The 13202-nt window shown below is 35.4% G+C and overlaps 1 pseudogene; it reads left to right on the top strand.

Annotated features, from left to right (window-relative positions):
* The first annotated feature begins 5224 nt into the window (after nt 1-5224).
* LOC114379149 lies at nt 5225-6706 on the top strand (annotated as a pseudogene).
* The last annotated feature ends 6496 nt before the right edge of the window (nt 6707-13202 follow it).

Below are 13202 nucleotides of genomic sequence, written 5' to 3' on the forward strand. Positions count from 1 at the left end.
TTATTCATAAAGAGAGTTTGTTACAAAAAGTTGTAGTGCGGGTGGAGGTCATTGGCATCCAAGTGTTTGGAACACTTAAGGGCAATTGTTGACGTTAGAGTAAATGGAAAAGTATGCCATGAGGTGGTGGCGACCTACACATGGTTGCGTGAGGGGGTGCCTATGTGCAAGGATGGCATTGCGATATATGGTGGCTATGGAGGTTCACACAGGGTTTCAAAATTAGGTGCAAATAGAAAAGTGAAGCACAAGGGTCAAATTGGTGTGTTCAAAATGACACACTACACCGGTTACAATTTGAACCTTTGTAAAATGTCATATTTTACATTGGTTGTTATTCAAACTAATTTAACATGTAGCATATTAGTGATGTAAGTGCCAAAGGTTCAATTTTTACATTGATTTTTAAAGAAATAATGTAAAAAAAAACGATGTAATATATCACCCTTTTGTAGAAAGTTGGGTTCTTGAATCTTATCTACAATATATTATCCATTAATTGCAAAAAAAAAATGTTTAGTTGGTCAGGGATCATGTTAACAACAAATAAATATCAAATGACGTGGGGGGTTTTGTATACATCCAAAATTGAAAGTAGGCTCCACAAATGACCCCATTTTGAAAGCAGGCTCTCAAAAACTCTCTTAGTGTATAAGGTTGTGATAATTTTGTAAATATAAGTTTTTTTTAACAAAGACAGTTTTACAAAAATCATCTTAAAAAATTCTAAGATTTCATTCCTAAAAACCATCTTAGTTTGGTAAGTTAAAATGATCATTTCAATGAATTTCACCATCTTATTTTCATAATTGCAAATGTATCTACGGACTTAGATAGATTATAATTTAGGTTTTCTAATTTATTTGATCTCTTTGACTAATATGACAACCAAATGATGTTGCTTGTGATGGGAAAGTTGGCTTATTTCCTCTCTCTCTGGGAGCATATGACAAATTGCATAATGTTGATCATGAAAAGGTTTACTTTAAGGGAATGTCCATTTATAATTAATTAGGTAGAACTTCAATTAATATGCTTAGAATGATTTTCACACTTAGACACAGCTATCTTCAAATATTAATTCTTTCATGTGTGAAGGATACCATTTCTCCTCTGATTTGCAAGTATGTTGTGATCACTTATATGCTAGAGGCCTTTTTTGATGGCCCTGTATCATAAGCACTTGTCTTCATGCACAATTAACAAATTACACACTGAAAATTAAAACTAATTAGAGTGAAAATATAGAAACATCTTTCATTCTGAACTTTGGCTGTTTTATAGTTGGTTATCAAATGCCGTCAATACCCATGAAAGCTTTTGATGTCCAAAATACTATAAATCCGTATCATCTCCATTAATGATTTTCAAATAATCCCTTCTTTGTGAACTATATAATAATAGAATAAACTAAATTTGTAATTTTAACTACTCTCATTCTATTATTATGGTTATAATTTATCATGTTTAATTGTCTCATTCTAAATTTATTAATAGGTTCTTAGGAGGCATGGAGATATAGGTCTGCTTGTTAGACTTATAGTGTGAGAATACTATATCTTTCATGTCCATGGTCAACATAAACTTGGTAAGAATGGAAGATATTTTAATTGATAGTGGATTCTTTAGAAATTCTTAAAATCATTAAAAATGCTTTATCTTCCACTCTTACACATATGATGTAAGCATTCTATCATAGCTTTCATGTCCATGATCTACAAGTACAACTTAGTAAGTAATACTCTCTAACTAATCATAGATATATTAGAAATTCTAAAACTTATATGATTGTTGCTCTTATTTTGCCATTCCTAGACTCATTGTTGTCTTTCAAATTTCTTATAGTGGTGAGTTTCATAATTTAAGACTTCTAAAGATTATGGAGGAAATGAACTTGGTAATTAGGATATCCAAAATTTTTGTAAAGCACCACATTGAAACTTATAATTTGTAGCGCTATATAATTTGAACTTGTTTCTCTTATTCTAATCTTTGATTTTAGATTAAAAAAAATTATGAAAAGAAGCAATACCAAAATTCTTATGCCTAGCATAGTCTATGCCTTAACATTTTCTATTTCTTTGGGAGCTGTCTATTTTCTCTTAAGTTACTTCAATTGCTCCACATATTATTGCCTATTATCTAGGTTTGTTCTATTGAATATTTCTTTTTTGATACATAACTTTTTCGTATTCTCACTTTAAAAGATTATTGTAGTGAGTGATACATTAATTCATATTGTTTCTTATATAGATTTAAATTTAATCTGTCATAACTTGAAATTTTCCCTCTGACTACGATGAAGACCATCGTTATTCACAAAATAATGACAACAGAACTAACAGTCTTCGTAGTTAATGGGGACTCATCAAATTCTCATTTTGTCTAGGGATTGCAATTCACGCTATTGTCAGCAACATCCCCTTTGGATCCTCAATCTTTTAACCCTTTAGCAAGCCATTCTTCCGGATGTGTTTACTGTCATAAAGGTGATACTGCTTGGAACTATTCAGTAACATTTTAATTTTTATGCATATTTAGATGAATCAAGCAGAGGAAGACCAAGAGTAATAGAAAGAACCTGTTAAAAAAATGATTTATGTGTAAATAACCTCATACCTTCATTGGGCCTCCTTACTTCCCGAAGATGCCATTGGGCCCCCTTACTTCCAAATTGTGTTATCCAAATTTTAATTAGGTCAATCAACATTTCTTTTAATATAATTTTTTTAGGCTCCAACCCTAATTGTTCATATGGCAATATTACTTTGCATTTTATTGGTAACTTGAGCATTTATCTGGACCTAATTGTACTCAATTTTGAAGTGATTCCAGTTTTTCAAGTTATGGTCTTCTACTTAGATATTCAATTTTCTATTTTGAAGTGATTCTATTTTGTTTTTTTTAGGAGTGTGTGTCATTTACCTTAATCATTCATCATCATGCATATTTTTCCTTTTGTATTTTTTTCTGAAGGTCTTTGAGATTGATGATGTGAAAGCATGGAAATCTGTTTTGATATCTGTCACTTCTTATGCATTGGGGCTCTTCTTGATTTCCAAAGCTCCCTGCCTTCTTCCTCTGGCTTGGGCATGGACAGGGACTATAATATCTAGGGTTAGTTTAATTCACACATTTTTCCTTATCATTATTTCTTAGTGACAACTCATTTTTTCTTAAAGATCTAGGCCAACTTTTTTGTTTTAAGTTGCCTATAATATACTTAAATATGTTTAAAATATTTATTTATTATATTTTTTAATTACAATATTTTTTTTGTAATGATTGGTAGTTTAGTTTAGCATAACAAATATTTGCATCACTCACTGTATACATATAAAGAACACAACTTATATTATATGTCTAAGTGGAGCCATGCCACGACCACGAAGAGGGGAGTCCGATTCCACTAGCTACAATTGAAGCTGTTACTAAGGTAAATATAAAATTCTAAATTGTCTTATTTTGTTAGTTACTGAAACCAGCAGAATAACTGAGATCATAAATATGGTAGATTTAGCAATTGGAGAAAATAATATTAATTGGAAACCAGAAAATAATATATTACATCGTATATTGGTTGTTATTCACTGAAAAGCTAGTTCTTTTTTTATCAATTGTATAATATTTTATTAATTAATATTATTATTTATGGTCGTTAGCGCACCCATTCCTAATGTTTTCATGGTCATTAGTCTACTATTAAAGAAAATTTGAATATCATTATTTTCTTAAACTCAACAAGAGCTTTAACATGAGCTTGCCATATTTTTTAAAATTATTAATTGTAGAGAAAATAACTCTTAATTTGATAGTATAAATTCGTATATAATATCAAATTTAAAAATAATGTCAATAATGGGACCTTAGTTTTGTTTTTAATTGGGTATGCATGATTTTTTTTTGTCAAAACTTGGATGTTTGCATTCATAATGTTATTCATATAGTGGTTGGTGGTGATGCTATTTTTATTAAGGTTTGGATAACACTATTCGACCCATTTACTTTCCTATTTAGAGCTTGTTTGTAACTAGACTACTAGAGTGGTAATTTCATGAATAATGGGAGTGCTATGGTAGTGATTTATTCAGCTTGTTTTGGTTGTATACAGTGTACACTGAATTAAGAAGCTCAAAGCTTTATTTATAAATCAATTCTCTTGTTATACTGCATACTGAAATCGGAATAAATTTCCATAGAATAGGTGCACTGATTAAATCCTTGGAAAAGTTTCCATCATTTAAATTGATCTTTACATGCTATGTTATGCTATTTTATTGGTTTTTAGGTTGAAGAAAAGGTCAGATTGTCAATAATTGTCCATTACAAAAGTTGTGAGGTGCTATTGAAAGAAATTTAGTTTTGATTGTGATTTATTTTAGATGGACACTTTAGAGTACTCATTTAAAAGAACCTGCTATGTTAAAATTTGTTTTCTAGTGAATAGTTTTTTTACTGAATTAAAACCTATTGTTTATAATCATTATGGAGAATGCTTAAAGCTGGAATAAAAAATTATTATATATCTCATTTATTATTATTGTAAATTGTAAATAGCTCTTTAATTTAATTTGTATATATTTATAAATTTTTAATTATATTTAAATAAAGATAAAATAATTTTAGGTTTATATTTTACTTTTAATATATTATAAACAATAGTTTTGTTTTCAAATAGAAATATTATATTTAAAAATAATTAATTTATAAATAATAAATCTCAATTTCTAAGACGGTACGATTTCTCACAAAACCGTCTTATAATCCTCTAATTTTTTAAATTTTTTTTAAAAAATAACACACATTACAAGACAATTTTTTAGAGAATCGTCTTAAAAAACCTACTTTTTAAGAGGATTTTAAAAAAAATCGTCTTAAAATCATAAAAAAATTATTTTTTTTTTAAAAAAAGAAATTATAAGATAGTTTTTTTGAGAATCATCTTAGAAAATCTATTTTTCTTAGAATTTTCTTTTTTTTCTAATTTTTTTAAGAAATACATTTTAAGACGATTTTTCAAAAAATCATTTTAGAAATTAGACCTTCTAAGACAATTTAAGAATCGTTTTGAAAAGTCTTAACTTTTCATGACTTCAAAGACCATTGAAAATCATCATAAAAAAATCTCTCAAAATCATCGTGAAAAGCAATTTTTTTTAGTAGTGTATATGGTGTGATTTTGCTAATCACAGAATCTAGCAGCTATAGGCTAAGGTAGCAAAATATGGATTTTGACGATATTGAAGACCATTCTGCCAAACTATTTCGAGCTCAAACCCACATATTTAATCAAACTTTCGTTTTCATAAACTCTATGTCCCTTAAATGTGCAATTGATCTGTGCATACCTGATGCCATACACAAGTATGGCCAACCCATGTCACTCTCACAACTCATTGCTTCACTTTCAATTCACCCTTCTAAGACTTGCTTCATTTCCCGCTTGATGCAAATTTTGACCCATTCCGGTTTCTTCTCTCAACACAATGCCACAGAAAATGAGCAAGAAGTGAGTTATGTGCTAACTGATGAATCTAAACTACTCCTTAAGGACCATCCCTTTAGTATGATTTCTTTGCCACAAGTCATACTTGATCCAATTTTGGTGAATCTATGGTTTCAATTCTCTATTTGGTTCACAAATGAAGACCCTACCTACACTGTTTCACACACAAAATGGGGTGACATTTTGGGATTGTGCTAGTCGTGAGCCCAAACTCAATCACCTTTTCAATGATGCCATGACTAACGACTCTCGATTGATTTCTAGTGTAGTGATTGAGAAGTGCAAGGGAGTGTTCAATGGATTAGAGTCTTTGGTTGATGTTGGGGGAGGAACGGGGACTATAGCTAAGGCCATTGCCAAGTCATTTCCGCATTTGAAGTGCATTGTATTTGATCTCCCACGTGTTGTTGATGGCTTGCAAGGAACAGAGGACATAGAATATGTTCAAGGGGACATGTTTGAAGCAATTCCTTCTTTTGATTCCATTATGTTGAAGGTAAATATTATCTAAATATTAATTATCTTCATACTACACCTTTAGCACAACATCATGTTTTGATTGTATACAAGATTATATATATAATTAGGGTGTAAGTTGCTCGATAATTTGACATGTGACTAATATATATATATATATATATATATATATATAAATAAAGTGAATAACTATAAATTGATGGTTAGGATTAAAAGTTATTTAATAATAACATTATTATTTAAAAAAAGTCATAACTTTATGATTTTTTTTATGACTTTATCTTATAGCTAAGATTTACTTTTCTCTCACTCTCTCGCGACTTTGTATGACTCATTCTACATAATAGTTTGATTTGTAAAATAAAGATCTATTTTGTTTATTATGGCCTTCTACAATTGAAATTTACCATACAAAATGTTGTTTTTACTAAATAGCAATTGAATATTTAATCTCATTGTAATTTGAGTGACATGTAGACTATAATGCATAACTGGAACGATGAGGAATGCTTGAAAATCTTGAAGATATGTAAGGAGGCAATCGCAAGCAAAGATAAAGAAAATGTGATTATCATAGATGTGGTGATAGGAAACGAGAAGGGAGACAGTGAATTGGATCATACAAAGCTCTTCTATGATATGGAGATGATGGTGTTAGCCATTGGAAAAGAGAGAAATGAGAAAGACAAGGCTAAGTTGTTTTTCTCTGCAGGTTTCAATTGATAGTTGTAATTCAGAATATTAGGAGTAAGTTTGATTGGTTTGTTGAGTTTGTTAAGTGTACTTAGGCTGTATAAATGGCCTGTGGGTGTAATCCAATTTATATATTCAATTCCATCTCATTCTAAATATACCCTTCTCTGGCTTTTTCCTTTTTTTTCTCTCTAACAGATTTGGTATCAAGAGCCATATGCTCTAGGGATTGAGTGGGGAGAAAAGTAGTGGGTCTTTGAGTAAAAAATCCGAGTGTGGGTGTGAACCGGGGAAGAGGTGTGAGAGATTCAAACACTGTGAGGATCCTTCAGGTGTGAAATAGCTGAGAGTTGTGAGATTGTGAGTGAAGCAATCTTTAAGGTGTTGATTCTCAAGCTGTGGTAGATTTCAGATCTTGCGAAATATTCTTGGATTCTTGGTGATTGCTGGAAGAGCTTGAGTGTGGATCGATCAAGAAAGCATCATGAATGGTCATGTACCTGGAAATTTACCAGATCTTGATGGGAAAAACTAGTCCAAATGGAATGTGCAGATGAAGACCCTATTTGGTTTTCAGGATGGGTATGAGGTTATTCATAATGGAATTGAAGAACCTACAGCCAGCACACCAGATGCCCAAAGACAAGCTTTGAAGGATTTAAAGAAGAAAGACTGTAAGACACTCTTTTTCTTGCATCAATGTGTTGACTCTGCACATTTTGAGAAGATTGTTGCTCCCCTAACTTCGAAGGAGGCGTGGGATATTCTTGCAAAGGCTTCTTCTGGCAATGACATGTTGAAAAAGGTAAAGCTAAACACCTTGAAGAGACAGTATGAGCTCCTCCAGATGGAAGACAATGAGAGGATCTGTGATTATTTCACAAGATTACTCATAACGGTGAACCAAATGCAAGAATGTGGTGAAAAGTTTAAAGATCAAGATTTGGTAGAGAAAGTGATGAGAACTTTAACCCCTCGATTTGATGGGAGAGTTGCTGTAATTGAGGAGGCCAGGGACTTATTTGAAATGAAAATCGAGCAGCTACAAGCCTCTCTAGAGGAACATGAGTTGATGATGAATGAGAGGAGCCAATAAAATTGCAAGATCAAGCCTTATATGCTTCGAAATAGAAGCAAGGGGAAAAGAATACGAAGTGGAGAGGAAATGCTAAGAGATATAGCAACAAGCATGAAGGAAAGAATCCTTCATTTGAAGGCAAGAATGATCAGACTGACTTTTCTCTGGATCACTCAGTGCCATATGGAAGAAAAGGAGAATTTGGTTCAAGTAATAAGGCTGGAAAAGGAAGGTTTGACAAGAGCAAGATCTGATGCTACAATTGTCAAGGTTGGGGTCACTTTGCAAATGAATGTGGAAGTGCATATGTAAGAGAAAAGAAGAATAAATACAACAAAAATGAGGCTCATATGGCAAAAGCAAAGCAACAAAATGAAAGTGAAAGTGGTTTAGATGTGGAAGCAGTTGTATTGATGACAACTATCTGCAATTTTAGCAGCAATGGAGATTCAAAAACATGGTATTTGGACACTGGGTGTTCAAATCACATGACTTGTAATCTGAATTGGCAAGTGAATCTTGATGAAAGTAGGAAATTCACTATAAAGTTTGCAGATCACAGCACTGTTAGGAGCATGGGAATTGGGAATGTTGCTTTCAGAAGGAATGATGGAATTCTAGCAATAATAGAATAAGTGATGTATGTGCCAAACATGAGGTGTAATCTAATGCTCAACTTCTTGAGAAAGGTTTCTCAACATCCTTAAAGAATAAGTTTCCGGATTTGCTAGACCCAGGTGATGTAAGAGTGTTCAAAGTCCCATTGTCTAGGAATATAACCTTTCAGGTGAATATGAATAATGCTGATGTGTAGTGTCTAGCATCAACTGCCAATGAAGATGGGAGTTGGCTTTGGCATTCTAGACTTGGGCATTTGAATTTTAAGGGACTGAATCAACTCCAGTCACAGAAGCTAGTTGAAGGCTTGCCCAGGATCAGAGTTCCTAACAAAATTTGTGAGAGATGTTGGACAAGTAAGCAACCTAGGAACTCCTTCAAATCTGAATCACCTGCTAGAGCAATTGAAGTGCTAGGAGTTGTACACTCTGATGTATGTAGCCCACTGGAAGTGCCTCCAATGGGAGGTAACAAATATTTTGTAACCTTCATTGATGAGTTTAGTAGGATGATGTGGTTGTACCTAATCAAAGCCAAAAGTGAAGTGCTTTTTGTATTCAAAGAGTTTAAAGTGTTGAGTGAAAAACAAAGTGGAAAATCAATCAAAATCATTAGAACAGATGGTGGAGGAGAGTATACATCAAATGATTTCGAACATTTCTGTATCCAGCATGGCATAATTCATGAAATTACTTCTCCCTATGCTCCTCAGCACAATGGTTTGGCTGAGAGGAGGAATGTGACATCCTGGAAATTTCTACCCGGAATTTTTGTAAACGGTGCATTTTGAATGGCTATATATGTATATGAGTATTATTCAATGTATGTGTATGTGTATATATATTCCTGGTGGAAGTAGGTATTTTGGGGGAAAAGATACGCGGGTTAGGCTAATTAAGGAAGAGAAATCCATAGCTGGATGGTTATAGGTTAATTCTCAATTAATTAGTCTAGAAATCATCGCTTTGCGTGCAACTTAAAATTTAACAAAACCAACCTCTAAACCACGCTCGGGGTTTCATTCTGAGCGTTTTGATATATATATTACCTACCTTCGAAAACTGGCCCCGACGGGTGCAGAGAAACGCGAGGGACTGGAACCAGAGAAACGACATGCAAACCGAGGTAGGATTTTAGCGTTTCAAAGGTCAGATTTTTCTCTTCTTCTGACTGTGCATGAGTCACATCAAGAGAAAAAGGTGGGCCCTTTTTGTTCCCCTCAAATGGAGACATGTGGCATAGCTTAAAATAAAATAATAGGAAAAGAGAAAACCTTTTTTAAAACCAAAAAGCAACACTCTCTCTCCTCACTTAGCCCCAAAATTTCAGAAGCTCTCTCCCTCTCTCTCACGCAGCCTTCTTCTTCTTTTCTCTCATCCACCATTGTTGCCCAACAAAGCTCCAACCTTTGGTCACCATTTCTGCTCCAAATCGCGAAAGGAAGGCATTTTCGGAGTCGTGAAGCGCATCTCTACGTGTGGGACTTCGAAATTTCAGGTTTGGGTAGACTTCTTTCCCACTTGATTTTCGTGGGTATGGGGCTTTGGGAGATATGATGGGCAGTTTTGCTTGGTTAGTGCTTTGTGATAGTTATTTGTGAAGAGATTTGACAAAAGCATGTTAAACTTGTTATGTTTGAGTGAGTTAAGCTTACCCATTCAGTTTTAGGGTTTTTATGATGATGCTTTTAATGTTGGTGTGCTGAAATTGCTTATGGAAAACTGTTAGAGATGAAGGGTAGGGTTAACCTAGGGTTAGAAAGTGAGAATATGGTGTTATGAGTGGAAAAAAAGAGTGAGTTCTTGAGAGTTGGAAGGCCAAATCTGGATTTAGTGGTATTTGGAGGTTAAAGGGAGTTAATCCTAATTTGAAATGTCATTTAGGACTTATGAGAAAGCTTGGGCTGTGCAAGAGAGAAAAACAAATGACCGAAGTGAACAAAGAGCCATTTTTAGGGTAAAATTGGGTGTTGAGGAGTCAAATGTTGATTCGGTAGAATTTTAGGTGTAAATCCAGTTTGAGCAAGTTTAAATTGATGTTATAGACTTGTGTGCGGTGAGAGTTTGCTCCAAATTTACCTCATTCTCAATTTCACTTCTCAAACCTTAAAAATCCATTAAATTGAGGGGTTTTGGATACCTAGATTTTGAGTTGCTTTGGTCTGAAGCTTGTCCTTGGTTTAGACCTGATTGGTACATGATTTGGGACTCGTAGGATTCAATTCGGGCAAAATTGGATGAGGGACAGAGTGGTTTTCGAAATCTGCACTTTATGCAGAATTTTGCTGTTGAAATGTGCAGCAGAATTTTGTATAAGTGCAGAAAAATGCTTGAGTATGGCTGGTTGTGAAAAGGGTAGTACATATGGGGTTCTGGAAATTTCCTAGCAGATCCCAACGGTCAAAATGTAGACTTATGTACTAGAGACTTCCAGTAAAATTTTCGAGTTGATCCAACGGTTAACAAATTGGAACGAAGGAAATGTTACTGGGGTATTTGTATGTGAAAAGCTGTGATTTTGAGTTGTGTTTTGGGTAGAGTTTTCTGCCTTTGCCCTGTTTTGCTTGGTTTTGTTAGTCCATGATGATTGGATGTGGAATTACCTGGATTTTGTGGAAGCTTGGGAGGATTGATGGGGACCCGGCGTTGAGAGGAACGAGGATAAGGGCTACGTGGGAGTACGTGAGCTCAGTTGGAGGTGGGCAACAGGGGATGGTGGGTTTGTACGTGATTTGTGGATGTGGAGAACTTGTTTTGCACCATCGCCCGACCGCCACCTGGTACCACATGTGATGGGTACCCCATAATCCTACAAGCTTGAAATGAGGAAGTGTAGAAGGGTGAAACTTCCTGCTTTTATTCGTTGACCACAGAGTGGTACCTGGAGATATGTCGCGGGGGTCAGGAGACCTTGGGGACGTCAGGTGGGGTGCTATTGCCCAAAACCAAGCTTGACCAATCCCGACCCAACCCGGGCATAGTCAGTCAGTGAGAACCTGTGATGTACCTAAGCAGGCGAGCTCGTGGCAGTCAACAGATAAAAGGAACAAAGACCACAAAGCGAGGAGGCTTGTGTGGTGGCTGGCCAGCTGTGAACTTTGATTGATATATGGGATATGGCCTCTGGTAATCGATTACCAAGGGTGGGTAATCGACTACAAGGCTTAAAAGTGAAGACAGGAAGCTAAGATGGTCTCTGGTAATCGATTACCAAGGGAGTGTAATCGATTACCAAGCTTAAAAACGAGATCAGGAAGTTTAAAGGGCTTCTGGTAATCGATTACCAAGGGGTGTAATCGATTACCAGGCTTAGAAATGAAGGCAGCATGTTGTGGAGGCCTCTGGTAATCGATTACCAGGTTGTGTAATCGATTACACAGAGGAACAAGCCACTGGTAATTGATTACCAGTTATGTGTAATCGATTACACAGTGCATTTTTGCAGGTTTCATGTCCTGAGGCTGTGTAATCGATTACGAGAGATGAAAAGCCTTGAGATATCCCTTTTACTTGCATGTAGTGGTTATGAGACGCTTTCTGTTGCCACTTAGTTCGATATCGCGTGAAAGAGTCTACCCCTTTCTTTTATTTCTTGTAGATCGCGATGGCGGCGCAACTAATCCATGATCGAGTGGAGATGGAGTGCCTAGAGGGAGCTTGGGAGACCCTCGAAGGCAACGCGAGGTGCCGATTTCGGGGCACGATTCGATTCACGGCTACATCATTGGTGCATCCAGATGAACCCGCACGCACGCTTCAGCGCACTGTTGAGTGTATACTACCCACGCCTACACCATACCGTCTAGTGGAGCCAGTCCAAGTGATCGAGGTGACGTCATCCGAGGAAGACCCTGAGGAGGATCCTGAGGAGCTACCTCCTGAGCCTGCTGTGGATGCTCTTGACTTTCTAGAGGGTGATGAGGACCCACTCCCTGAGGTGGATTCTCCCGAGGACGTCATGTCGGCATCTGAGGCAGACTCTACGGAGGATAGTGGCCCTGGAGAGATGGCGATCAATGGAGGCTCTTCATCATAGTAGACAGCTCATTGGACTAGTTTTATATACTTTTGAGGGTGGGTGTATCTAGGACTGACTGTTAGGTTTACTCTTTTGTTTTTGTATGGGTAGACCTATTGTATAGGAATTTGATGATTGTATACATGTGGCTGAAGCCACTACTGTGGACACCTTTGCTCTGGATGACACTATGTATTTTGCAAAACTCCCATATTTTGGACAGCTTTAAATGATGAATGTACTTATGTTTAATCTTGTTATTTGAAAAGAAAGCACTAGCAAACTTTATTTGCAAAAGAGTTTATCGACCGTATTTTATTTTATTACTTTCACGTGACGACCTAAAGTAATGGCTGGCATACCTTTCCTTTTGAAAAAGCAAATATTTAGAGGTTATGAGTGATCAGAAAGAAATGACTCCGAATAGAGTTGTGAACTGGCCATTCAGGACTCTATAGTGATGATTTTCCTTCTGAACTTAATTATTGTGAAATGAAAAAGAAAAAGAAGAAAAAAAATCACTATGGTTTTTGTTATTTAAATCATTACTATTAAACCAGTCATTATTTTGGGGACGCCACAAGGAACAGGACAGTAATGAATATGGCAAGGTGTATGTTGAAGGAGAAGCACCTGCCATCAGATTTCTGGGGAGAAGCAATGTCCGCTGCAGCATATATTTTGAACAAGTGTCCTACAAAGAAGCTAAAGGATAGAGTGCCTGAAGAAGTATGGACACAAAGGAAGCCAACAATGAAGCATTTTAGGGTGTTTGGGTCTTTGTGCTTCAAGCATGTGTCTGATGAGAAGAGG

Source organism: Glycine soja, chromosome 12 (genome assembly GCF_004193775.1).
Source record: "Glycine soja cultivar W05 chromosome 12, ASM419377v2, whole genome shotgun sequence".
Taxonomy (NCBI): Eukaryota; Viridiplantae; Streptophyta; class Magnoliopsida; order Fabales; family Fabaceae; genus Glycine; species Glycine soja.